The sequence below is a fragment of the Pristiophorus japonicus genome, unplaced genomic scaffold (genome assembly GCF_044704955.1).
Source record: "Pristiophorus japonicus isolate sPriJap1 unplaced genomic scaffold, sPriJap1.hap1 HAP1_SCAFFOLD_226, whole genome shotgun sequence".
Classification (NCBI taxonomy): domain Eukaryota; kingdom Metazoa; phylum Chordata; class Chondrichthyes; family Pristiophoridae; genus Pristiophorus; species Pristiophorus japonicus.
The window spans coordinates 958603-986190 of record NW_027251973.1 but is presented as its reverse complement, the minus strand read 5'-3'; the positions used below and the strand labels follow the sequence as shown (position 1 = coordinate 986190).

The 27588-nt window shown below is 45.7% G+C and overlaps 1 pseudogene; it reads left to right on the top strand.

Annotated features, from left to right (window-relative positions):
* The first annotated feature begins 599 nt into the window (after positions 1-599).
* LOC139245636 (semaphorin-4F-like) lies at positions 600-27525 on the top strand (annotated as a pseudogene).
* The last annotated feature ends 63 nt before the right edge of the window (positions 27526-27588 follow it).

Below are 27588 nucleotides of genomic sequence, written 5' to 3'. Positions count from 1 at the left end.
GTTACATTTGCGGTTTTCCAATCTGCTGGGACTGCCCCAGAATCCAGGGAATTTTGGTAGATTACAACCAATGCATCCACTATCTGTGCAGCCACTTCTTTTAAGACCCTAGGAAGCATGCCATGAGATCCAAGGGACTTGTCCGCCTTTAGTCCCATTATTTTACCGAGCACTACTTCTTTAGTGATAGTTCCTCCCTCCCTATAGCCCCTTGATTATCTGCATCATTGTCTGCCTTTGTTGATAAGAGGCTCCCAAGATATGGGAAATGGTTCACATTGTCGAGGGCCGAGCCGTGAATCTTGATGATTGGAGGGCAGTGCTGTGCGGTGGGGACAGGCTGGTGGAGGACCTTTGTCTTATGGATGGTAAGCGTAAGGACCATGCTTTCATATGCCTCAGTGAACACATTGACTATATCCTGGAGTTCAGCCTCAGAATGTGTGCAGACACAGGCAACGTCCACGTACTGCAGTTCAACGACAGAGGTTGGGGTGATCTTGGACCTGGCCTGGAGGCGGCGTAGGTTAAACAGCTTCCCACTCGTTCTGTAGTTTAGTTCCACTCCAGCGGGGTGCTTGTTGATTGTGAGGTGGAGCATGGCAGCGAGGAAGATTGAGAAGGGGATTGGAGCGATGACGCAGCCCTGTTTGACCCGGTCCAAACATGAATTGTTCTTTAATGGATCCGTTGGTAAGGATCACGGCCTTCATGTCGCTGTGAAGCAGGCGAAGGATGTTGACAAACTTTTGGGGGCATCTAAATGGAGTAGGACGCTCCATAGACCCTCACGGTTGACAGTGTATGTCTGTCCCACCTGTGACAGGGTCTGTGGCTCTCGTATTGGACTTTTCAGCCATCAGGGAACCCACTTTGGGAGTGGAAGCAAGTCTTCCTCGATTCCAAGGGACTGCCTATGATGATGATGATTATCCACTATTGGGATTTTTTTTAGTGTCTTACATGGAAACATAGAAACCATAGAAATTTATAGCGCAGAAGGTGACCATTTCGGCCCATCATGTCTGCGCCGGCCGACAAAGAGCCGCACGGCCCACGGTCAGCAGCCCTGAAGGTTACATAGAAACCAATGAACAATGAACAATGGTGGAAAGGTAAACCAGTCTGCCCCACACAACTGTGACACCCCTTACACTGAAATATTCTAAACTTCACCCCAACCGGAGCCATGTGATCTCCTGGGAAAGGCAAAAACTTCTACCGTGAAGACTGATACAAAATATTTGTTCAAAATCTCTACCATTTCCCTGTTCTCCATTATTAATTCCACAGTTTTAACCTCTAAGGGACCAAGATTTACTTTAGTCACTCTTTTTCATTTTATGTACCTGTAGAAACTCTCACTATCTGTTTTTATATTTTGTTCTTGTATGCTTTTATAATCTATCGTCCCTCTCTATTATTTCTTTAGTGGTTCTTTGCTGGCTTTAAAAAGTTTCCCAATCCTCTGGCCTCCTACTAGTCTTGGCCCCTTTGTATGCCCTTGTTTTCAATTTGATACCATCCCTTATTTCCTTTGTTAGCCACGGATGGTAATCTCTTCACTTACAGCCTTTCCTTCTCATTGGAATATATTTTGTTGAGAGTTATGAAATATCTCCTTAAATGTCTGCACACTGCTCATCAACTGTCCCACACTTTAATCTATTTTCCTAGTCCACTTTAGCCAACTCTGCCTTCATATTTTTGTAGTCGCCTTTGTTTAAGCTTAGGACACTGGTTTGAGATCGAACTTTCTCACCCTTCAACTGAATTTGAAATTCAACCATGTTACGGTCACTCATTCCGAGAGGATCCTTTACAAGGAGATAATATATTAATCCTGTCTCATTACACAGTACCAGATCTAAGATAGCCTGCTCCCTGGTTGGTTCCGCAACGTACTGTTCAAGGAAACTATCCCGGATACACTCTATGAACTCTTCCTCAAGGCTACCTTTGCCAAGTTGTTTTGTCCAATCAATATGAAGGTTAAAATCGCCCATGGTTATTGCCTTTCCTTTTTTACAATCCTCCGTTATTTCTTGATTTATAGTCCATTCGACAGTGTAGCTAATTTTAGGGGGCCTATAGACTACGCCCACCTGCAACTTTTTCTCCTTATTATTCCGTATCTCTACCCAAACTGATTCAACATCTTGATCTTCTGACCCAATATTGTTTCTCACTAACGCACTGATCTCATCCTTTATTAACAGTGCTACTCCACCTCCTTTTCCTTTCTGTTTGTCCTTCCGAATTGTCGTAGCAAGTAACACCACAGAAGGAGGCCATTTGGCAATGTCACGGCACTCCCTCATAGTCAACCTGTACAGATATAGCCCATCCATTCTTTTCACTCATTCCATCACCCACTCAACATTATATTCTTTCCATCCTTGCAGAAGAGAACCCATAACAGGGAGAGGCAGAGAAGCAGAGGTGGCTCTCCAGTTTTAACTCAATTGACTGCAGTAGAGGAGGGGGCCTGGAGATTTCAGGAGTTACAGAGCTGCTGGTGGTGGGAGATGGAGAGATGGGATAAAAATTGATAAGGAGGAGGTACTAGAAAGGCTAGCTGTACTTAAAGTAGATAAATCATCAGGACTGGATGGGATGCATCCTACGATGTTGAGGGAAGTAAAGTTAGAAATTGTGGAGGTATTCGCCATAATCTTTCAATCCTCCTGGGTTATGAGGCTGGTGCAGAGGACCGGAGAATTGCAAATGCTTGGACACTTATTCAAAAAAGGGTGTAAGGTAAACCCAGCCACTACAGGCTAGTGAGTTTCACCTCAGTAGTGGGGAAGGTTTTAGAAGCAAAGGGGTCAATTTTTCCCAAGCCTGTTTTCTGGCGTATTGCCAGAGTTACACCCATTTTTCTAGGCCAGAAATGCACCGTAAATAATTTGACAAAGTTTCCCTGATGTATAATTCAAATATGGCGCCGCGCAGTGTGTCCAGTCACCTCGGGGGGTGGAGCCTGTTGTCTGCACCGAAAAACCATGCTGCACCCTCTGCGCATGCACGGGAAAAAAAAGTTACGCTGCTGATGTCGTGGCAATAGACGGCACATGCACAGTATAGCTCCAAGTTGGCAATCGGCCATTTTTAAAGAGCCATTTGTGTGTGTGAGAACGTTGAGTGCTGTGTGAGAGCATTAGAAAAATCGCAGCTGCAGCAGTACAAGATGCAACATGGTGCAAGGACCAAGAATTTCTTACAGGATGAAGTGGAGGCACTAGTTACTGTGATTGAGAACAGATGGCAGGAGCTGGACACCAGCAGAGGTCACATAAAAGTTCCACCCAAAGAAATGAAGAAACGCTAGAACCAAGTTGCAGAAGATTACTGTGCAATGGTGACCACCACGAGATCTGGAGGCCAGTGTAAAAGGAAGTGGCAGGACCTTGGTCAAGTAATTAGTGTAAGCAATATTTTCATTTATTCAATGCAATTGCAATTGTAAATGTATGTCCCACCCAGCAGAAAGACACCCTCTTTAAAAAGTTAGGTTTTCATCTTTGCAAATGAAGGTGGCGCATAATAAAAGGGAAAGAACTCGAACAGGGGGAGGACCGGCAAATCTGCACCCACTGACACCCTTGGAAGAGAGGGTCGCTGCTTTGATGGGTCCTGCCTGGAGAAAAGCAATCACCACTGCACAAGCTGGACCCACACTCGAGGGAGAGGGTAAGTTCTGCAAATTCAATGTGGCCCTTCAAATCAGCCTGCTGCCTGGCCTGCGATGTGCATTTACAATTTACAATTGCAATTGCGTTGAATAAATGAAAATATTGCTTACACTAATTATTTAACCAAGGTCCTGCCACTTCTTTTTACATTGGCCTCCAGATCTCGTGGTGGTCACCATTGCGCAGTAATCTTCTGCAACTTGGTTCCAACGTTTCTTCATGGCACCCACCCTGCCCGCTCCTCTGCTGCTAACCACTTTGTGTTCTGTTATATTTTGCAGAACTTGAAGCCAACCCTGACGATGCAGAAGATTCAGACGGGGATGAGCCTGAAGAGGAGAACATCTTCCAATCCAACCCTCCAGACCAAGAACATTGGTGTGAGGGGGAGGGGGAGGGGATGGAGCTGGATGAAATGCCAACTGTTGTACTGACTTTGGAGGAGGTGCTGTTCATTGATGTAACAGCCCAACTAGTTGTTTGAATGCTGGTGGGACATTCCATGGTTTCACACCTTCCGAGGTTGCAAGTCCCAGTGGTGGGGTGCAGCGAGGCACACGCAGGGCCCCGCCCACTGTCCCAGACTGTGGGTCCCAGTGCTGGGGTGCAGCAAGGCATACCCGTGGGGAGGATGAGAAGGAGAGCTCGACCACACTCTCCTGAGGTGCAGGATCAAACAGATGTGGTTCAGATGATATCATTGAGTGTGAAGAGCATTGACCTTACCCAATCACTCCTGGACACCTTCAGTGGGGTGAGTGATGAGGTAGCAGGACTGTTGGGAGAAGTAACAGCAATGACATGAAAAATGGGAATGCTGTCTGGGACCACCAGTGAGGGAATAGTGACCATGAGGGAGGGAATGTCAGAGGTAGTGCAAACCACGTCACTGACCATGAGGGAGGGAATGTTGCAGGTAATTAAGACAGTTTTGATCAACATGAGGGAGGGAATGTTGTAGGTCCTTGAGACACTGTCAGGGTGCATGAGGGACGGCATGTTGGAGTTAGCTGCTGCAATAAGGGAACCCGCCCAGACTCCGCGTCCATTGACAGAATCAACCATCACTCCCACTCCAATCACCAAGCCAACCTCTAAAGAGCCCAAAGCCGGGCCCTCCAACTTGCCACCTGCCGCTGATGCCACCCCCGCCACATCCCCAGAGCTGCGCAGTACCCGAGATCTTAGAAAGAATAAGCTTGGTACCAAGCCCAGACACACTGCACCACCGCCTGCGGGTATGGGTGGTGGAGTGTACAAGACCTCTTAGCATAAGGTGGAGGAGAGATGTGTGGGTACAGCCAAACTTTGCTGCTGTTATTGTTGTTGTTGTTGTTATTGTTATTATTATTGTTGTTACTGTTATAACTGTTCTCAAATTAAACGTTTTTTATAAGTTATGTAAATTTAAAAGTTTGTAAGTGACTTAAAGTTTTTAAGTGATCTTAAAATAAAGTTTGATACAAGAATAATTTTATTAAAGTTAAGTACAAAAGAACTGTTTGTTAAACTATTGAATAAAATAAAACTGAATCATGTTCCAGTAACACAACACAACATTACAGAACAGCTCCAAACAGTAAACATGTCCATGTGGAATAGTTGTCGCTGAGTCCTTAGGCATCAGTAAAGCGTTCACCGGTGAGCTGCTGGCACAAGGCTCGAGCAATCATTAAAGGAGCACGATGGCCCGCCCTCCTCCGCCGTTGTGCTCCAGCCTCAGGCACTTGCATGGCTTCCTCATCCTTGGCGTCCTCCTCCTCCTGCTTGTCATCTGCATCTTCCACATCATTATCATCAGCCGCAGGTGGGTCTTCCACTACCAGTTGCTGCTGCCTTATGATGGGTAAGTTATGCAGCATGCAGCACACAACAGCGAACTGACCGACAATCTCAGGAGAGTACAGCAAGTAGCCTCCGGAATGATCCAGGCATCGGAAACGCTGTTTCAATATGCCAATGGTCCTCTCAATGATGCTGCATGTCGCAATGTGCGACATATTGTATTGACGGTCAGCTTCTATCTGGGTTACGCATAGGGGCGTCATGAACTTGGTGGCGAGGCCTTTGTCTCCCAGGAGTCAGCTCTGCCCTTCTGGCTTCTGCTGGTGAAATGTGGCAGATATAACGCTGTCACATAGGATGAATGCAACATAGGTGCTCCCAAGGTATCTTGCATCGACTGACATGATATGATGCATGTCATCACACATGAGCTGTACATTAATGGAGTGGAAGCCTTTTCTGTTCCTGTATATCTCAGAATCCTCCAAAGATGCTCGCAAGGTGATGTGGGTACAATCAATGCAGCCCTGTACCATTGGGAAGCCAGCAATCCTGGAGAAGCCCACAGCCCTGTCATGGATTGCTTGGGCGGTCATGGGGAACTTTATGAAATCATTCCTATGTGCATACACTGCATCTGGCGAATGGAGACATGTGTTGCACGTTGAGAGATGACACACACATCCCCAGTTGTAGCTTGAAACGAGCTGGAGGCATAGAATGAAAGTGCAATTGTAACCTTCACTTCAACTGACAAAGCAGTCCTCCTGATGCTTCTAGGTTGCAGGTCTGCTTTCACCAACTCACAGATCTCACTTATAACTCCTTTACGGAAATGCAGCTTTCTAAAACAGTCTGCATCACTCAGCTGGAGGTACGAATGCCTGTCACAATATACCCGAGGTGGGTAAGGCCTCCTGCCCAGCATCCTATGGGCTCTGATGTTCCTGATGCAATGACATCGAATCAATTGTCTCCTACGTAGCACCATGATGCAGAAGCTCGCACAAGATATCGCATTGTCAGTCTTGCCCCCATACTTTGAAAGAAGCTCAAAATGGCAGGAAAGCAGGCAGGACAGGTTCACAGTTCGCTCTCTCCCCAAGGTCTGTATGGATGGACCACAGCTCCGCACTGGTCCGATGGTTTTGTGACTTCTCCTCTCCCCTCCCCCCCTTAACTAATTGCAGTCTTGTGATTCTCCCCTTCTCTCTCCCCCAACACCTGCCCCCCCTACCCTGTTGTATATGTATATACCATGTACACTCAATGTACAGTTACATAAGACCACTGAATGTATCTTTACACTGTGTACACTATGCCTGTACCACCAGAGGGTGCAATTAGTGGAGACCTAGGGGTCACCTGCACACTGCAGGTAATCAAGTATAAAAGGGAGCTCACCTTACTGTACCCTCATTCAGGAGCTGCAATAAATGGATTAAGGTCACAACAGTTCAAGTGCAATACCTTACCGCGTGGAGTCATTACTAGAGTGCTTACAGAAACAATAACTGGCAATGAGAATATGAATTTCCACGCGAAAAATGGCTAACCTTGGCAACTTTCAACAATTCGCTGATGGGGAAGATTGGGATGCCTTTGTCGAAAGGCTCGAACACTACTTCATCGCGAATGACCTGGCTGGAGACACACCGACCTGCTAGCCCCAGAGAAGATGACAACCAAAATGTTCGCGGAGCTTGTAACGAGTATCCTCACAGCCAGACACCGGTTCTACACACACCAGTGGCCCGAATGCCAAGAAATCGCAAAATATGCTGCAGACCTCAGACGATTGGCTGCACTGTGTGATTTTGGCGACCACCTCACCAAAGCACTGAAGGACATCTTTGTTATTGGAATCGGCCACAAGTGCCTCCTCCACAGGCTGCTCTCTGCGAACACCATGGTCACCCTGCAGAAGGCAATCAACGTCAGCCAGGTTTCATGACCTCGGCCTGCGATTCCAGAAGGATGATGCCTCATCCCCAGGACTCTAACTCGGCAAGTTCCGTGGACCGACTGGCGCCCTTTAGAGGCAAGGCTACTACCCCGAGTCCCGCAACCCTGAGTTCGCCGCATGGGGCCAAAAGGCCAGCTCCATGCTGGTGCTGTGGAGGAAATCACAGGCCCACCAGTGCCGATACAGAGACTATACTTGCAAAGGCTGTAACACTAAAGGCCACCTCCAGCGAATGTGTAAAAGAAATGTTACTCACCGAGTCGCTGAAGAGTTGGCCGATCACCCGGGCTCCAGCACTCATGAAAACAGAGAGTCCAGGAGGCAGCTCAGTCCCAGGAAGAGGTATATGGAGTATTTACCTGCTCCACCAAGAGTTCTCCGTTGAAAATTGAAGTCAAAAGCAACGGTGTTCCAGTCTCAATGGAGGTCGACACAGAGGCGAGCCAATCGCTGATGAACCTTCGAGAAACTCTTGGACAATCCCGCCTAACGACCTAAAATGCTCCCGATCCAGGTGAAGCTGCTCACTTACACAAACGTCACCATCCCAGTCGTTGGCAGCGTGGATGTCCAGGTGTCCTACGGCGACACGATGCACAAGCTACCTTTGTGGATCGTTGCTGGTGATGGTCCAATGCTGCTAGGAAGAAGATGGATGAAACAAATCCAAATCTGTTGGAGCTGGGAAAGCCTCCAGGCCCCGGCAATTGACGTCCTATGCGGGCCCAAATTTGGATCCATCACAGCACCTGAAGATCCTACCGTCCAACTCGACTGCACGGCAATGACACAGACTGCACAACCGAACGGCAAGATGATCCAATCCAAACGACCAGATGTCACCTTCCAGGCTCCAGTGGCAGGACTCGGAAGGAAGAAGATCGACGCAGAAGGTAAATTCCCGACTTCAGTGGCAGAACCTGGGGAGAAAAGGATTACAGCAGCCTACCTCGTGGAGAGAGAAAAGATGGCGCCCGCACCATGAGGTGAAGAACCTGAAATCAATATGGCCGCGACCAGACCACGAGGGTCAGCATTGAAGGAGCAACACGTGATGCCGAGCAGCGAACCGGATTGGGGTAAAGATTGCAAGGCCCTCTTAAAGGAGACCGGCAACACAGAACAATTAAAGGGACAGTTCCACTCTTTGTACAGCAATGCCAGTGATACTAACGTAAGAGATGTAATTAACAAATGCAAGTATCTAAATGTACCTTTGAACAGCAATGCCGGTAGGATACGTGGAAAAGATGTAATTGACGAATACAAGTATCTAAATGTAATATTGTACAGCAATATCGATAGTATACATGGAAAAGATGTAATTGACGAATACAAGTATCTAAATATAACATTGTATAGCGATGCCGGTAGTATACAGGGAAAAGATGTAATTGACAAATGTGAATTTGTAAAGACAACTAACAATGTCAAGTTGGGCGATTGCGGTTGGAGCCAATGTATTATGAATGTAAATGATGGAATAGTGTGTGGTGCTGGGTTCTACATGTACGCCAACAAAATCAAGGGCAACCTCCCGTGGGAAGCACCCAGGTCCAGCAGGCTACCCGATCATGTAGCCTGCACCTCCGGGAGCAACGTGATGCCCCGGGGAGCATGGACACACACAGTGGGAGCATACCCACTGCAGGGCCAGCGATCAGCGGACGGCACAGTCACCACTACTGGCACCCTGCCCCAGATCTGCCCTACCTCTCTGGCCAGCATGGCCAGCACTGGGAGCAAGAGGCCAGCACCCTCCAGCCCTCCCGACGGGACCTGGGATGACCAGGCCCCCACTACAGCTGAAGGGCAGCAGGGAAACCCTGTAGCCCTCAAAGGAGGACAGGGAAGCCACACACTCCTGTGGCTCTGCCCACCACTCGGCAATGGCAAAGGCCCTGAGACTCAGCCAGTGGAGCGATCCAAGCCCACCCAGCTGGCAGGGGGCGCAGTGCCACCATCAGACAACCTGGACACAGTCCGGTTACTCTGGAACTAACATCCTCACCCACCTGCACCTACACCCCAGGGGCAAGACTGTAATACCAGGTATGTACCTTACCTGTCGTACGTACTCGTTCCACTTCTGCAAAACCCAAAGAGTGATATAACCAATCCATTTTTTTCCATTCTCTGTACATGTATGTAAATGCAGATGTCGAGCCACACACATGGTCTATGTATGGGGGGAAATGGATGTATGTAGCCATGGACACACATGGATCACACCCAGAACCCACTCAAACCCCACTGCAACCTCCAACCGTCCACTGCTGACCATTTCCCAATGTCGTGGCAATAAGGACTTGGGGTCCACAGGAAGAGATCCATTCCCAAGCACAGACAAAGTACAAGGGCTCTGGGCACTCAAGTCGAGGGCCAGAGCACACCGTGCAAAGGCCAGTGGCACAAGACTTAGGGGGGAGTGATGTGTATGTATATACCCTGTACACTCAATGTACAGTTACATAAGACCACTGAATGTATCTTCACACTGTATACACTATGCCTGTATACCAACAGAGGGTGCAACTGGTGGAGACCTAGGGGTCACCTGCACAATGCAGGAGAGCAAGTATAAAAGGGAGCTCACCATACTGTACCCTCATTCAGGAGCTGCAATGAATGGGCTAAGGTCACAACAGTTCAAGTACAATACCTTACCTTGTTGAGTCATTACTAGCGTGCTTACAGACACAATACCCCCCAGTCATTGCAGTCTTCAGAATCCTTCCGATCGGCAACTCATTCCCTGGCCTCAGCGCAGAGGCTTCTGATCGGCACCTCACTCCCCGAGCTCGAAGCCTTCTGATCGGCACCTCGCTTTCTCTCTCTCTCTTCCCCTCCCTGCCACCCCCTCCCCCCCCCACCGCCCACCAGCCACGGCTTGTTTTTGAGATGAGCCCCGAGCCCCCTGTGACCGGGCGTGGGGCCGATTCTGCCAGCCAAACCTACGACCCTCCAGCCCTGCTTCAAGACATTCAGTGGTGGCATGTATGAGTAAAAAAATGAGAAAACTTCTAAAATACACCAAATTTGCATTTACTACGTTGACAGGTAAAAAAAAGTTGAACTTTATTATTGATTTTGACAGTGTTCTTGACTCCCTCCAAAATCTTCGATTAAAAATAATGGCGTCTGTCAGCGGCGATTTATCAATGTGTGCTGGTTTTCTTAAGTGCCCAGAAGGTTTTTCGGGAGTGGTCAGATTTGACGACCTAGGAGGAAAAAGTGTTGGCCAAACTGCAAAAAATTGAAAAAACCGGTGCAAACATGACAAAAAAAAACTGTCCTAGAAAAATCGTAATTAAGTCAGTTATGCTGACGCAGATCGCAGGGGGAAACTTGGGGAAAAAAATACGCCAAAAAAACAAAGCACGCCAAAATAAACGGCGCATATGACCGGGGAAAATTGAGCCCAATAATCTAGAACAAAATTAACAGTCACTTGGACAAGTATGGATTAATTAAGGAAAGCCAAAATGGATTTGTTAAAGGCAAATCATGTTTAACTAACTTGGTTGAGTTTTTTGATGAAGTAACAGAGAGGGTTGATGAGAGCAAGCGGTTGATGTGGTGTGCATGGATTTCCAAAATGCATTTGATAAAATGCCACATAATAGGCTTACCAGCAACATTGAAGCCCATGGAATAAATGGACAATGGCAGTATGAATACAAAATTGTCTCAGTGATAGGAAACAGAGTAGTGGTGAACATTTGTTTTTCGAACTGGAGGAAGGTATACTGGTGTTCCTCAGGGGTCGGTACTAGGACCACTGCTTTTCTTGATATATTTTAATGACTTAGACCTGGGTGTACGGTGCACAATTTCAACATTTTCAAATGACAAAAAACTTGGAAGTATAGTGAACAGTGAGGAGGATAATGATAGACTGCAAGAAGACATAGATAGGCTGGTGGAATAGCCAGACACATGGCAGATTAAATTTAATGCAAAAAAGTGCAAAGTGATACATTGTGTTTGGAAGAATGAAAAGAGGCAATATAAACATAGAAACATAGAAACATAGAAAATAGGTGCAGGAATAGGCCATTTGGCCCTTCGAGCCTGCACCGCCATTCAATAAGATCATGGCTGATCATTCCCTCAGTACCTCTTTCCTGCTTTCTCTCCATACCCCTTGATCCCCTTAGCTGTAAGGGCCATATCTAACTTCCTCTTGAATATATCCAATGAACTGGCATCAACAACTCTCTGCGGCAGGGAATTCCACAGGTTAACAACTCTCTGAGTGAAGAAGTTTCTCCTCATCTCAGTCCTAAATGGCCTACCCCTTATCCTAAGACTATGTCCCCTGGTTCTGGACTTCTCCAACATCGGAAACATTCTTTCCGCATCTAACCTGTCCAGTTCCATCAGAATCTTATAGTTTCTATGAGATCCCCTCTCATCCTTCTAAACTCCAGTGAATAAAGGCCCAGTTGATCCAGTCTCTCCTCATATGACAGTCCAGCCATCCCTGGAATCAGTCTGGTGAACATTCGCTGCACTCCCTCAATAGCAAGAACGTCCTTCCTCAGATTAGGAGACCAAAACTGTACATAATATTCCAGGTGAGTCCTCACTAAGGCCCTGTACAACTGCAGTAAGACCTCCCTGCTCCTATACTCAAATTCCCTAGCTATGAAGGCCAACATATCATTTCCTAAATGGTACAATTCTAAAGGGGGTGCACGAACAGAGAGACTTGGAGGTATATATGCACAAATCATTGAAGATGGCAGGACAGGTTGAGAAAGCGGTTAAAAATCATACTGGAGCCTGGGCCTCATAAATAGAGTCATAGAGTACAAAAACAAGGAGGTTATGATGACCCTTTATAAAACACTTGTTCCACCTCAACTGGACTATTGTGTTCAATTCTAGGCACCACACTTTAGGGACGATGTGAAGGCCTTCGAGAGGGTGAAGAAAAGATTTACAAGAAATATTCCAGGCTGACCTATGAGAATATCCACAAGTTGGCATTCCTTCAGATGATTGGAATATGGAAGCACTGAGGGGAAGTCTAAAATCGTAGAAGTGCTTCTCTTCTTAAGCAATCCTTTGGAGTCGAGGATGACTTGCTTCCACATTAAAAATGAGTTCTCAGGTGGCTGAAGAGTCCAACGCGGGACCCACATTCTCTGTCACAGGTGGGACAGACGGTGGTTGAAGGAACAGGTGGGTGGGGTGCCTGGGTTGCCGCACGCTCCTTCCACTGTCTATGCTTGGCTTCAGCTTGCTCTCGGCGATGAGACTCAAGGTGTTCAGCGTCTTCTCGGATGCTCTTCCTCCACATTGGGCGGTCTTGGGCCAGGGATTCCCAGGTGTCGGTGGGGATGTTTCACTTTTTCAAGGAGGCTTTGAGGGTGTCCTTGAAGCGTTTCCTCTGCCCACCTGGGACTTGCTTGCCGTGATGAAGCTCTGAGTAGGGCGCTTGCTTTGTGAGTCTCATGTCAGGCATTTGGGCGATGTGGCCCATTCAACGGAGCTGACCGAGCATGGTCAATGCTTCAATGCTGGGGATGTTGGCCTGAGCAAGAACATTGACGTTGATGCATCTATCCTGCCAATGGATTTGCAGGATCTTGTGGAGGCAGCACTGGTGGTACTTCTCCAGTGCTTTGAGGTGTCTGCTCTACATGAGTCCATGTCTCTGAGCCATATAGGAGGGTGGGTATCATTACTGCCCTGTAGACCATAAGCTTGGTGCCAAGTTTGAGGTCCTCGTCTTCGAACACTCTCTTCCTCAGGTCACCGAAGACTGCACTGGCACACTGAAGGCGGTGTTGGACCTTGTCGTTGATGTCTGCCCTTGTTGACAGTAAGCTTCCGAGATATGGAAAATGGTCCACAAGGCCTCGCTGTGGATTTTGATAACCGGGGGCAGTGCTATGTGGCGGGGGCAGGTTAGTAGAAGACCTTTTTCTTATGGATGTTTAGTGTAAGGCTCATGCTCTCGTACGCCTCGGTGATGTTGATGATGGCTTCGAGTTTGCCTCCGAGTGTACGCAGACGCAAGCATCGTCTGCTTATTGTAGTTCAATAACAGAGGATCGGATTACCTTGGATCTGGCCTGGAGGCAGCGGCGACTGAATAGATTCCCATTTGTTCTATAATTTAGCTCCGCTCCAGCTTAGAGCTTAAGCAGCTGGCTTCAGTGAGGAACATCTCCAAGAGTGGTTATACCTTTGCCACCTTTTTGGTAGACGAACCACGTAATCACCTCTATGTGGGAGCAAGTAATGCTATCTTTGTCCTCAACTTAACGTGTGTGGAGCAGGATCAATTTATGATAGAGTGGAATGTAATGGAAAATGAACGTAGTTCCTCTATCCGAAAAGACAAGATGAAGACTAAATGCTACAGCTACATTTGAATTTTGGAAGCCTAGAATGAGATGCACCTATTTGCCTTCGAGACTTATGCTTATGACCCTCAATCTGCATATATTAAGGTCTTCAGTTCTATCGACACAATAGAGAGCAGAGTGCAAGGAATGGAAAAGGGGTGAGGGAAGTGTCCATTTGAACCGATGCAACCATTTGCAGCAATCCTGGCAGAAAGAGTGCTGAACGCAGTGACGGGGATCGATTTTCAGGGCAAGGATCCGGGTGTGGTCAAGAGCATGGGACTGCAAGAAAAGATCCGCACAGAGGATTCTGCCAAATGGCTGAGCGAGCCTGAGTTTGTGCGATCGACATTTGTTAGAGAAAATAAAGGCAGCGGTGACAATGACAAGCTCTACTTCTTCTTCAGTGAGACAGCCCATGAGTTCGAGTACTACAAAGCAGTGCGAGTTCTCAGAGTGGCCATGTTTGCAAGGGAGACATTGGTGGCCAGAAGACACTCCAGAAAAAATGGACCTTCTTCCTCAAAGCCCGTTTGGTGTGCGCTGACAAGGGCAATGAGATGTATTTTGATAAGATTCATGATGTCTATACCCAACGCGGATGATACAGTTTCCATTGTTTTCTACGGAGTCTTTTCCACGAGATGGGACAAACAAGATATTTCTGCAGTGTGCACTTACAGAATAGCAGACGTGCAGAAAGCTTTCGATGGGTGATTTATGGAGTATAAAAGGGAGGCCAACAAATGCGACGTGTTTCAAGGTGAAATCCCAGATCCATGACCTGGCACATGCATTATTAGCCAGTTGAAGAAGAGGGAGCAGAACACATCCTTGGATCTGCTGGATAATGTGCTGATGTTTGTTCGAGACCATCTTATAATGGCTGATTTTATCAGCCCCATTGGTGGGAAGCCACTCCTCATTATGATGGATACCCTGTCTTCCAAGATCACTTTCCAGAGAGTGAATGCCAGCCAATGGGACGGGATACGAGGTTTTCGACCTCGGTACAGAAACTGGACATTTGCACAAAGCGGTCAGAAACTGCTCCAAAATTCACGTGTCGGAGGACTATGTAGTCTTCAAGCCAGCTGAGAAAGTTCTGAACATTGCAGTTCAGCAGGGATCTGTCTACATTGGTTCAACTAGCAAGGTGGTCCAGCTTCTAGCAATAAACTGCAGCAGATATTCCCGCTGCGATGCTTGCTTTCTGGCACGGGATCCGTCGTGCAGCTGGGATATGCGGCAATTGGAGTGTGCTCATTTCGGAAGCCAACCTGCACAGGGGTTGCTGCAAGATGTGGAATATGACTATCAGAAAATTAACACCCTGTGTAACATTGATAAAGACCCTTTCCTGGTGCAAAAGGTGGTACCAGTGGTGAGGGGGACCATAATTTTCCTTTTGTGCGAACCTAGTTCCGCCTGGTCTTTCTGCTATTGGAGAACACCCAATGAAAATATGTGCAACAATGATGAAGCCGGAGGGATTGGCATGGTGGCCACACAGTACAGCCTGGGCAATTACAAGAGTGTGTGCATTGAGGAAGAAGTGCAGATTCCTGAAGCTTTGGACAGCCTGTTCGCATGCCAGACATGATAGGCACAAAGCAAGCGCTCTACTCGGAACTCCTTCACGGCAAACGAGCCAAAGGTGGGCAGAGGAAACATTACAGCGACACCCTGAAAGCCTCCTTGAAAAAGTGCAACATCCCCACTGACACCTGGCCAAAGAATGCCCTAAGTGGAGGAAGTGCATCCGGGAGGGCGCTGAGCTCTTCGAGTCTCATCGCCAAGAGCATGCAGAAATCAAACGCAGGCAGCGGAAAGAGCGTGTGGCAAACCTGTCCCACCCACCCTTTCCCTCAACGACTGTCTGTCCCACCTGTGGCAGGGACTGTGGTTCTCGAATTGGACTGTTCAGCCACCTAAGGACTCATTTTTAAGAGTGGAAGCAAGTCTTCTTCAATTCTGAGGGACTGCCTATGATGATTGTCATGTATTTATATACTGTTTGTAGCCAGCAGATGGTGTCATTGTTGGAGACCACTGAGCAGCACGCACATGTGGCTGCTCTGCTATAAAAGACCAGCCATTTTGTGAGTCAGGCACTTTGGGCCGTAATAAAGCAGAGCCAAAGTTGTACCTTGTTCATCTAAACAGTAATCAGTTTGTACCTTTAGTGCATACATAACATTTGGCGATGAGAATGCAAGAACCTTTGTTTGCAAAATGAGCACGATGGGATTTTTAGAGTGATTTGTGGAGGGAAAAGATTGGGCAGACTTTGTGAGCCGTTTGAACCAGTATTTCGTGGCCAACAACATGAAGGGAGTCGATGATGCAGGTCGACGCTGGGCCGTTGTTCCTCACTATGTGCGATTCAAAGATCTACGGTCTGATAAAGAATCTACTCATGCCTAGTGATCCAACAGAGAAAACGTACCAGGAGTTATGTACATTGGTACGGGAGCACCTCAAGCCAGATGACAGCATCATCATCTCGAGATACAGGTTTTATACACATGTTCGATCGCCAAAGCGCGGCGGAATTCGTTGCCGACCTGAGACGTCGAGCGGGAATGTGCAATTTCGGGACGGTGTTGGCAGACATGCTGCGGGACTTCTTTGTTATCGGTATCAACCACGAGGTGATCCTGCGCAAACTTCTGGCAGTGGAGGAGTTGGATTTAAAAAGGGCCATCCAGATCACTCAATCATGTATGACGACAGACAGGAGTTTAAAGCAAATATCAGTGAAGAATCGAACCACGGCAAGTACTGTAAATGCGATTGATCTGCCATTTGGCAGAGCGGCACATGGCAGAGCCTATCCGGCCGCGTTCGCAAACGATTCGGCGTTTGGCAGAGTGGCACATGGCAGGGCCTATCCAGCTCCTTTCGCGAAACCTGTTACTGCCCAAAGTCCGGCAGTAGTGCCGATTTAACCAATATAGTTGCAAAGGCTGCCTGAGAGTGGGGCATCTCCAGCGCAAATGAGCAAGTTAGCTGCGACACACCACGTGGAGGATAAGAGTCAGACTAGCACGGATCCAGATACATAATCCGAGATTCCAGAGGAGGAAGTGTATGGACTGTACTCTTTCATAACCAAGAGTAAACCAATTTTGATTAATGTGAAGTTTAACGGGATACCGGTATCGATGGAACTGGACACAGGGGCAAATCAATCGATCATGAATGAGAGGGCATTTAATAAGCTGTGGGATATTGTGAGGCCTCGTCTGAGCCTTGTTAACACCAAGCTGCGCATGTACACCAAAGAACTGATAAAGGTGATTAGCAATGCACAAGTTAATGTGTCGTATAATGGTGTGGTTCACGAGTTACTGCTGTGGATTGTTCCAGGCAATGGCCCAGTGCTGCTTGGCAGGAGCTGGTTGGAGAAAATCAGATGCGACTGGAACGAGATAAAGGCGTTGCCGTCGGAGGAAGATACATGTGCCCAAGTATTGAGCAAGTTCCCCTCGCTGTTCGAACCAGGTATTGATAAGTTCACGGGAACCAAGGTGCAGATCCAGGTGAACTCAGATGCAAGACCCATCTATCATAAAGCTCGGGCAGTGCAGTATATGATGAGGGAGAAGGTCAAAATTGAACTGGACAGACTCCAGCGTGAAGGGATCATATCACGGGTCAAATTTAATGAATAGGCCAGCGCCATTGTTCCTGTGCTGAAAAGTGATGGCACAATCAGAATCTGTGGAGACTACAAGGCTACAATCAACAGGGTTTCGAAACAGGATCAGTACCCGTTACCAAAGGCTGATGACTTGTTTGCGACGCTAGCTGGAGGGAAGTCGTTCACAAAACTGGACTTGACATCGGCCTATATGACGCAGGGGTTGGTCGAGACATCAAAGAGACTTATGTGCATTAACACGCACAAAGGACTGTTTATTTACCACAGGTGCCCGTTTGGAATTCGCTCGGCTGCAGCAATATTCCAGAGGAATATGGAAAGTCCACTGAAGTCCATTCCCAGAACTGTTATGTTCCAAGATGACATCCTGATCACCGGTCATGACTCTAAGGAACATCTGAACAACCTGGAAGAGGTTCTACTGCGTTGGGACAGAGTGGGACTCAGACTTAACCGGAGGTCGAATTCCTCGGGAGGAAAATTGCCGCTGATGGCATCAGACCTACTGATGTGAAAACCAAAGCCATCAAGAATGCTCCCAAGCCGTGATGGAGCTGCATTCGTTCCTGGGTCTACTCAACTACTTTGGTAACTTTCTACCGAAATTGAGCACCTTACTTGAACCACTGCACATGCTATTGAGAAAAGGCAACAACTGAGTGTGGGGCACATTGCAAGACAGAGCTTTCGAGAAACCCACCAATCTGCTTTGCTCAAACAAGCTACTGGTAAATTATGACCCATGTAAATGTTTCGTTTTGGCCTGTGACGCAACGTCATATGGAATTGGTTGCGTGTTACAACGAGCCAATGAGTCGGGGAAACTTCAACCTGTCGCGTATGTATCCAAAAGTTTGTCTCAAGCAGAAAGAGCCTACAGTATGGTAGAAAAAGAAGCTTTAGCGAGTGTGTATGGTGTTAAAAAGATGCATTAATACCTGTTCGATCTGAGGTTTGAATTAGAGACCGATCACAAAGCTGCTCATTTCGTTGATTTCCGAGAGCAAAGTTATCAATACCAGCGCTTCATCCCACATCCAAGGGTGGACGCTGACATTATCTGCCTATGATTATGTCATTCACCACAGACCTGGCACAGAGAATTGTGCTGATGCTTTGAGCCAGTTGCTGTTGCCCACACCGGAGGTGGAAACGCCACAACTGGCTGATTTAATTTTAATCATGGATGCTTTTGAGAGTGAAGGTACCCCTGTCACGGCTCAACAAATTAAGACCTGGACCAGCCAGGTCCTGATATTATCGGTGGTAAAGGGTTGCATCCTCAAAGGGGATTGGTCTGCCATACCTAAGCAAATGTGCGAGGAGGCCAAACCATACATTTGTCGCAAGGACGAACTGTCTATTCAAGCAGATTGCACATTGTGGGGCAATCGCGTTGTAATGCCCAAGAAAGGGAGAGAGAAGTTTGTGTGTCAGTTACACATACTCATCTTGGTATAGTGATGATGAAGGCTATTGCCACATCTCACGTATGTGTGATATAGTCACAGAGCACAGCACACACAGCTTTCAACTAATGGCAGACAGCATCTCAGAAGTACCGGAAGCTTCTGGTCAGCTGACTCATTTATTCACCTTTAGTTGCAGTAACACAATACGTCCACATCCACAGTGTGGAGTGACAGACATTACACTTCTCCCTCCTTAATGAAGACGTTATTATAACAAATATCATATATAACTTGCATGTTTATACATAACATAACAAAGGACTTATTTTGCCATATTTACAAATTTAGCTTAAACACTGGTTTTCTGTTTCGAAGAGGATACCTTCGCTCTCGAACAGAACCTTCCAAACATCGTGTCGAATCTAAACTCATTCCAGGCTGATCCTGAGGAAAGTTTTCCTCCAAGGGATTTCTTTGATTTTCATTTGAACTCTCTCTAACTTCAGACTGTTTGTTTCCCTGACTCGGACTCAGACTTAAATTCTGATTTTCTCTTGGATTTGTTTCCAGTACAGTGGATTTAGGATATGCTACTGGTGTATCAAAACTATCTGATGAGTCAGAAATAATTGAATCATTCCCACCTTCAACTCCTTCCATGTCTGTAGGTAAAATATGATCAATGTGATCAAACCTAACCTGTCCATTATCAAACATCTTTACCAAATATGTGCGAGGACTACATATCTGCACCACTCTTCCTAGTAACCACTTTAACCATTTATGGTGATGGTTCTTCACGCTCACCTTCTGATTTACTTTCACACTTCTCTCTTTTACTCTACTTCTATCATGATTCTCTTTCTTTCTTAATTGTGTCTCTTCTATGGACTGTGCCAAAGTTGGTTTTAACAACGAGAATCTGGTTTGTAGCTGTCGTTTGAGAAACAACTCTGCTGGTGTTTTACCAGTAGTTATATGAGGAGTATTATGATATATAATTAGAAAATTGGCCAATTTGTGATCCAATGACAACTGCCATTTCTTTGGATTTGGATTCAACATTTATTTGATGAGGGCACCTTTTACAATTTGTACAGTGCGCTCTGCTGCACCATTCGAAGCAGGGTGGTACAGTGGAACCTTGGTATGTTTCACACCATTTTTGCTCGTGAACTGTGCAAATTCTTCTGAATGAAATTGTGGCCCATTATCCGAAACAATTTCTTCTGAGAGGCCAAATGAAGAAAATAAATTTTGTAAAATGTCTAATGTTTTACTTGTTGTTATTTTCCACTTGGAAACACCTCGACCCACTTGGAATGGCAATCAATTACAATGAACAATTGTTGTCCTTCTAGCTCAGAAAAATCAATATGTAGCCTTAGCCACACCTAGGAGTCCATTTCCATGGCTGTAATGGTGCAGACCACCAAACAGTAGTAGTGAGGTTGGGGCTGGCACCAAACAGGAAATTAAGAATGCGTGCAATAAAGGTACAGCAGTAATCATGGGTGACTTTAATGTACATATAGATTGGGCTAACCAAACTGGTGGAATATGGTGGAGGAGGATTTCCTGGAGTATATAAAGGATGGTTTTCTAAACCAATATGTCGAGGAACCAACTTGAGAGCTGTCCATCCTAGACTGGATGATGTGTAATGAGAAGGGACTAATTGGCAATCTTGTTGTGCGAGGCCCCTTGGGGAAGAGTGACCATAATATGGAAGAATTCTTTATTAAGATGGAGAGTTACACAGTTAATTCAGAGACCAGGGTCCTGAACTTAAAAAAAGGTAATTTCAATGATATGAAACGTGAATTGACGAGGATAGACTGGTGAATGATACTTAAAGGGTTGATGGTGGATAAGCAATGGCAAACATTTAAAGATCACATGGATGAACTTCAACAATTGTACATCCCTGTCTGGAGTAAAAAATAAGATGGGGAAGGTGGCTCAACCGTGGCTAACAAGGGAAATTAGTGATAATGTTAAATCCAAGGAAGAGGCATATAATTTAGAATTCAGCAGAGGAGGACAAAGGGTTTAAGTAGGAGGGGTAGAATAGAGTATGAGAGGAAGCTTGCAGGGAACATAAAAATTGACTGCAAAAGCTTCTATAGCTATGTGAAGAGAAAAAGATTAGTGAAGACAAATGTAAGTCCCTTGCAGTCAGAATCAGGTAAATTTATAATGGGGAACAAAGAAATGGCAGACCAATTGAACAAATACTTTGGTTCTGTCTTCACTAAGGAAGACACAAATAACATTCCGGAAATACTAATGGACCAAGGATCTAGCGAGAAGGAGGAACTGAAGGAAATCCTTATTAGTCAGGAAATTGTGTTCGGGAAATTGATGGGATTGAACGCCAATAAATCCCCAGGGCCTGATAGTCTGCATCCCAGAGTACTTAAGGAAGTGGCCCTAGAAATAGTGGATGCATTGGTGGTCATTTTCCAGCATTCTATCGACTCTGGATCAGTTCTTATGGATTGGAGGGTAGCTAATGTAACCCCACTTTTTAAAAAAGAAGGAAAAGAAAACAGGGAATTATAGAACGGTTAGCCTGACATCAGTAGTGGGGAAAATGTTGGAATCAATCATTAAAGATGAAATAGCAGCGCATTTGGAAAGCAGTGACATGATCGGTCCAAGTCAGCATGGATTTATGAAAGGGAAATCATGCTTGACAAATCTTCTAGAATTTTTTGAGGATGTAACAGTAGAGTGGACAAGGAATAACCAGTGGGTGTTGTGTATTTGGACTTTCAAAAGGCTTTTGACAAGGTCCCACCCAAGAAATTAGTATGCAAAATTAAAGCACATGGTATTGGGGGTAATGTATTGACGTGGATAGAGAACTGGTTGACAGACAGGAAGCAGAGAGTCAGGATAAACAGGTCCTTTTCAGAATGGCTTGCAGTAACTAGTGGGGTGCCGCAGGGTTCAGTGCTGGAACCCCAGCTATTTACAATATACATCAATGATTTAGATAAAGGAATTGAGTGTAATATCTCCAAGCTTGCAGACGACAATAAACTGGGTGGCGGTGTGAGCTGTGAGGAGGATGCTAAAAGGCTCCATGCAGGGTGATTTGGACAGGTTAGGCAAGTGGGCAAATACATGGCAGATGCAGTATAATGTGGATAAATGTGAGGTTATCCACTTTGGGGGCAACAACACGAAGGCAGAATATTATCTGAATGGCGACATATTAGGAGAAGGGGAGGTGCAACGAGACCTGGGTGTCATGGTACATCAGTCATTGAAAGTTGGCATGCAGGTACAGCAGGCGGTGAAGAAGGCAAATGACATTTTGGCCTTCATAGCGAGAGGATAGGAGCAGGGAGGTCATGTTGCAGTTGTACAGGGCCTTGATGAGGCCACACCTGGAATATTGTGTTCAGTTTTGGTCTCCTAATCTGAGGAAGGACATTCTTGCTATTGAGGGAGTGCAGCGAAGGTTCACCAGACTGATTCCCGGGATGGCAGAACTGACATCTGAGGAGAGACTGGATCGACTGGGCCTGTATTCACTGGAGTTTAAAAGAATGAGAGGGGATCTCATGGAAACATATAAAATTCTGACGGTATTGGACAGGCTAGAGGCAGGTAGAATGTTCCCGATACTGAGGAAGTCCAGAACCAGGGGTCACAGTCTAAGGATAAGGGGTAATCCATTTAGGACCGAGATGAAGAGAAACTTCTTCACTCAGACAGTTGTTAACCTGTGGAATTCTCTACCGCAGAAAGTTGTTGAGGCCAGTTTGTTAGATATATTCAAGAGGGAGTTAGATATGGCCCTTACAGCTAAAAGGATCAAGGGGTATAGAGAGAAAGCAGGAATGGGGTACTGAGGTGAATGATCAGCCATGATCTTATTTAATGGTGATGCAGGCTCGAAGGGCCGAATGGCCTACTCCTGCACCTATTTTCTATATTTCTATGTTTCTATGTTTCAATCTAGACATTGCAGCAGCATTACTGTGATCAGCTGATCAGCTGTATTCAATATCATGATGACAAGATCAAAACCCATCAAAACATTCGGGCTGCAGCTAATGTTGGAACTGGGGACTTTGGATGGAGGATTGCTGTCGGGGGCTTATGGTCCATAACGAAGGTAAACTTATGACCATACAAGTATTTGTGGAACTTCTTGACCCCAAAAATTAATGTCAAAGCTTCCCTTTCGATTTGCGCATAATTATGCTCTCTGGCACTGAGAGTGTGTGCAGCAAAAGCAATTGATCTCTCCTCCCCACTACGTAATACATGAGAGATTACTGCCCCAACTCCATACGGAGAGGCATCACATGCTAGCTTAATCTCCTTAGATATGTCATAGTGAACTAACATGGTGCTCTCTATCAATTTGCTTTTACACTCCTTAAATGCTGTATCGCATTCTTTTGACCACTTCCAATGGACCTGTTTTTTCAAAAATTCATTCAGTGGATATTGGATATAATACTGTAGCCAAATTTGGTAGGAACTTCCCATAATAGTTCAAAAGACCCAAAAATGAACGAAGTTCAGTGACATTCCTGGGAGTGGGTGCATTTCTAATTGCATCCAGTTTTTCCATGGTTGGATGTAAACCATCTTTGGCAACTCTGTACCCTAAATACTCCACTGACTTTTTAAATAACTCACACTTATGAGCAGACACTCGAACTCTGTGCTTCTCTAGCCATTTGAGGACTTCATTCAATATGTTATTAAGAATTTGCCTATTTGGTGCTGAAATTAGTATGTCATCCAAATAACATACTACCCCTTCAATACCTTGCAAAATTTGATTCATCACCCCTTGGAATATGGCAGGGGCAGAAGATACTCCAAACGGTAGCCTATTAAATTGATATCGGCCTAGATGAGTATTTACCGTCAAGCATGATTTGGACTCCTCATCTAGTTCAAGCTGTAAGTAGGTATTCGTAAGATCCAGTTTTGAGAAAATATGACCACCTGTCAGTGTTATGAACAAATCTTCTATATTTCGCAATGTATTGGGGATATTACCCTCTAGTACCTGGTTTACGGTTACTTTATAATCACCACACAATCTTACCTTACCATCGGACTTAGGTACAACAACACTAGGTGTAGCCTAATTACATCGATCTATCTTACAAATAATGTTCTCAGTCTCTAGTCTTTTGAGTTCTTGCTCAACCTTCTCCTTGAGTGCATATGGTACAGAACGTGGCTTGCAGTAAACCGATCTAGCGTCTTTCTGTACCCTGACACTCGCCTTGAAGCCTTGGATCGGACTACCCGTTTCACAGAACACCTTCGGATAACTCTTGATAACATCGTCCGTTGATGCAAATCTCGTTTCAACATGGAAAATCTAATTCCAATCCAGCTTCAGTGATCTCAACTAATTTCTTCCTAGTAAGGCAAGCTTGTCTCCTTTCACTACTATTAGAGGCAAGTTCTGAAATTGATCCTTGTATTTCACCGGTACGGTGATACGACCTACCACAGGAATGTTCACTCGTGAGTAGCCTCGCAGCTTCATCTTGGATTTCTCCAATGGGAAATCACGCAATTTGTTGAGGTATAACGACTCCGGTACTACACTCACGGATGCACACGTGTCGATTTCCATTGGCAGCTTGAATCCCGCAACATCTATGTGGATTTTGATACTTTTCTAATTGCTGGACATTAATCTCGTGCTCCTGATGACGTGTAACTCTAACATCTCCTCATCCTGTTGTTCTTCTTCCATGCTATGTAGTCTCTGGGGATTTCTACTCATAGCTTTGAAAACTGGACTCATAGCTTTGAAAGCTGGTTTACCCTTCAGTCGGCATACCTTCGCAAGATGCCCAGTCTTTCTGCAGAAGAAACACTCTGCCTTCACATATGGACAACTTTGAGCAATGTGCTGTCCCAGGCACTGATAGCATGGCTTTGGTTCTGTTAGAATTTCCAGTTTCTGAGACTTTGGGGCCCCACCGCCTTTTACTTTGAACCTGCAGGCGATTCACCTCGGTTGTCTGATGACTGCAATTATTATGAAATTCTCAGGAATATTGGTCGACTATGCCCATCGACCTCACTGTCTGATAAACAATCTCAAAAGTCAAGTCATCCGTCGTCAATAACTTTCTTCTGTTCACATAATTTTTCATCCCATAAACAAAACGGTCCCGCAATGCTCGGTTTTGAAAGTTTCCGAAATGACATTGAATCGATAGCTTTTGTTAATGCTACAATGCATTCACTGATAATTTCATCAGTCTTTTGATTTAATATACCGAAACAATAGCTTTCAGCAATTTCTAACGGTATCGGGTTGTAGTGCCACTCCAGCTTCATTAAAATCTCTTTAAGTGTTGTGTCCTTTGGCTCGTCAGGCACAAGCAGACTTATCAGGGTTTCATAGAACTCAGGACCTGTTTCCGATAAGAAGATAGCTCTCTTCTGTTCCAACACAGTCCAGTTCTGATCTGCATTCTCTGGAACTTTGATTATATTATTTGCAATGAAATACATTTCTAGCCGGTCCACATATGTCTTAAACTTTTCCTGGTCACCTTTATATTCAACTAAATGACCCATTACTGCTATGGGTGCAGACATTTTGACTTTGCAGTTTAAACTAACGTGCTCGCTTTTTACCTCGGATTTTGTAGCTGTTTCCAAAGACAGAGAAGCTTCCAACGTCTCTCTGTCGGCTGGCTGAATCCTTCCTCAACAAAATTTCAGCTTTAAATCATCCGTAAAATCCCATCTCATCGCCAAATGTGATATATTTACAGAGCACAGCAAACACATCTTTCTATAATGGCAGACAGCATCTCAGAAGTTCCGGAAGCTTCTGATCAGCTGACTCATTTATTCACCTTTATTTGTAGTAACACAATATATCCACATTCAAAGTGTGGAGCTACAGACATTACAGTATGATGGCCAGGAATTGATTCTGAGCTGGAAGTATGCGTGCATCAGTGCAACACCTGCATGCAGCTCCGCAAAGCACCAGTGGAATTGCCACTGAGTCTGTGGTCATGGCCATCCAAACCTTGGTCCAGGATCCATGTAGATTTTGCAGGTCCCTTCCTGGGCAAGATATTTTTAGTGGTGGTGGATACTTATTCGAAATGGATAGAATGCATAATATGTCATCCAGTACGTCCACGGCAACCATAGAGAATCTCAACTTCATGTTCGTGACACATGGTCTGCCCAACATAGTGGTGAGTGACAATGGGTCGTGCTTCACCAGTCAGGAGTTTCAGGAGTTTGTAAAATTTAACGGCATAAAACATGTAAGGTCAGCACCGTTCAAGCCTACGTCCAATGAGCAAGCAGAACGTGTAGTACAAATTATTAAGCAAAGCATGAGGAGAGTAACCCAAGGGTCACTGCAGACCATTATCTTGCATACTGCTGAGTTACAGGACAAGAGCCCACACACTCACAGGGGTCTCGCCTGCTGAACGCATGATGAAAAGAGTTCTTCAGACCAAGTTATCTCTTGTACACCTGGATTTAAATAATCATGTTGAATACAGAAGACAGAGTCAACAAGGGTACCATGATCGTGCAACTGTGTTATGTGAGATTTCTGTTAATGATCCTGTATATGTGTTGAATTATGGTCAGGGTCCCAAATGGATCACTGGTATGGTCATGGCCAAGGAGGGCAACAGAGTATTTGTTATTAAGCTCAAGAATGGGCAAACTTGCAGGAAACACATGGATCAGACAAAGCTGAGGCACACAGATGAGCCAAAGCAGTTGGACGAAGAAACCATCGTTGACCAACCAACCCACCGGCAGCCTTCAGTGGACTCAAGGGTCATCAATGAACCTGGAATTCCCATCACAGGCTTGTTCAATAAAAATGGACTTGCAATTTCTGACATAGCCACTGCCACCCCCAACAAGTCAGCCATCCAACCACCAGCTACAACAGACTCCGCACATTCACCCAAGGCCAGAATCGAACTGAGACGGTCAATCCGGGAGTGTAAAGCACCAGACCGTCTCATCCTCTGAAAGACTGTGATAAGATCTCAGAGAAGGGCATTATCATGTATGTACATGATGTTTGTAGCCACCAGATGGCATCATTGTTGGAGACCACTGAGCAGCACGCACATGGTGCTGCTCTGGTATAAAAGGCCAGCCATTTTGTGAGTCAGGCACTTTGGGCTGTAATAAAGCAGAGCCAAGGCTGTACCTTGTTCAGCTAAACAGTACTCAGTTTGTATCTTTATTGCATGATGATGATGAGGGGCTTTGGCCGACCCCAGGTCAAGTACAAATTCTGCCATTTATTTCCTGCTGTTTGTCTTTCTGGTCATCGACCTTATTCACGGTACTCTTGTCTACAAGTACGGTCAAGTATAAAAACAAAAAGGCATCAAAGGGCGGCTGTAACGGAGATTTCATGGATGCAGCAGAGGGGATCACGGTTCCCAGTTTGGGCTGCACTGATGAAATCCGGCCCTTAACCATCGGCCAGGGGAGTGGTTCGGGTTTAAATGGAATTGGTGAAAAAGAGGTTTATGAAAACGTGGGAAAGGAAGTGAATGAAGTGAACACGGGCCCTTCAAGAAACCACGCAATTACTATCATATCGTGCCAGGATGAAACCTTGATTTAATCACCGGTTGACAGGCAGACTGAAGCCCCTGAAGAATGCGGCCCGAAAAGGTAGCCAAGCATC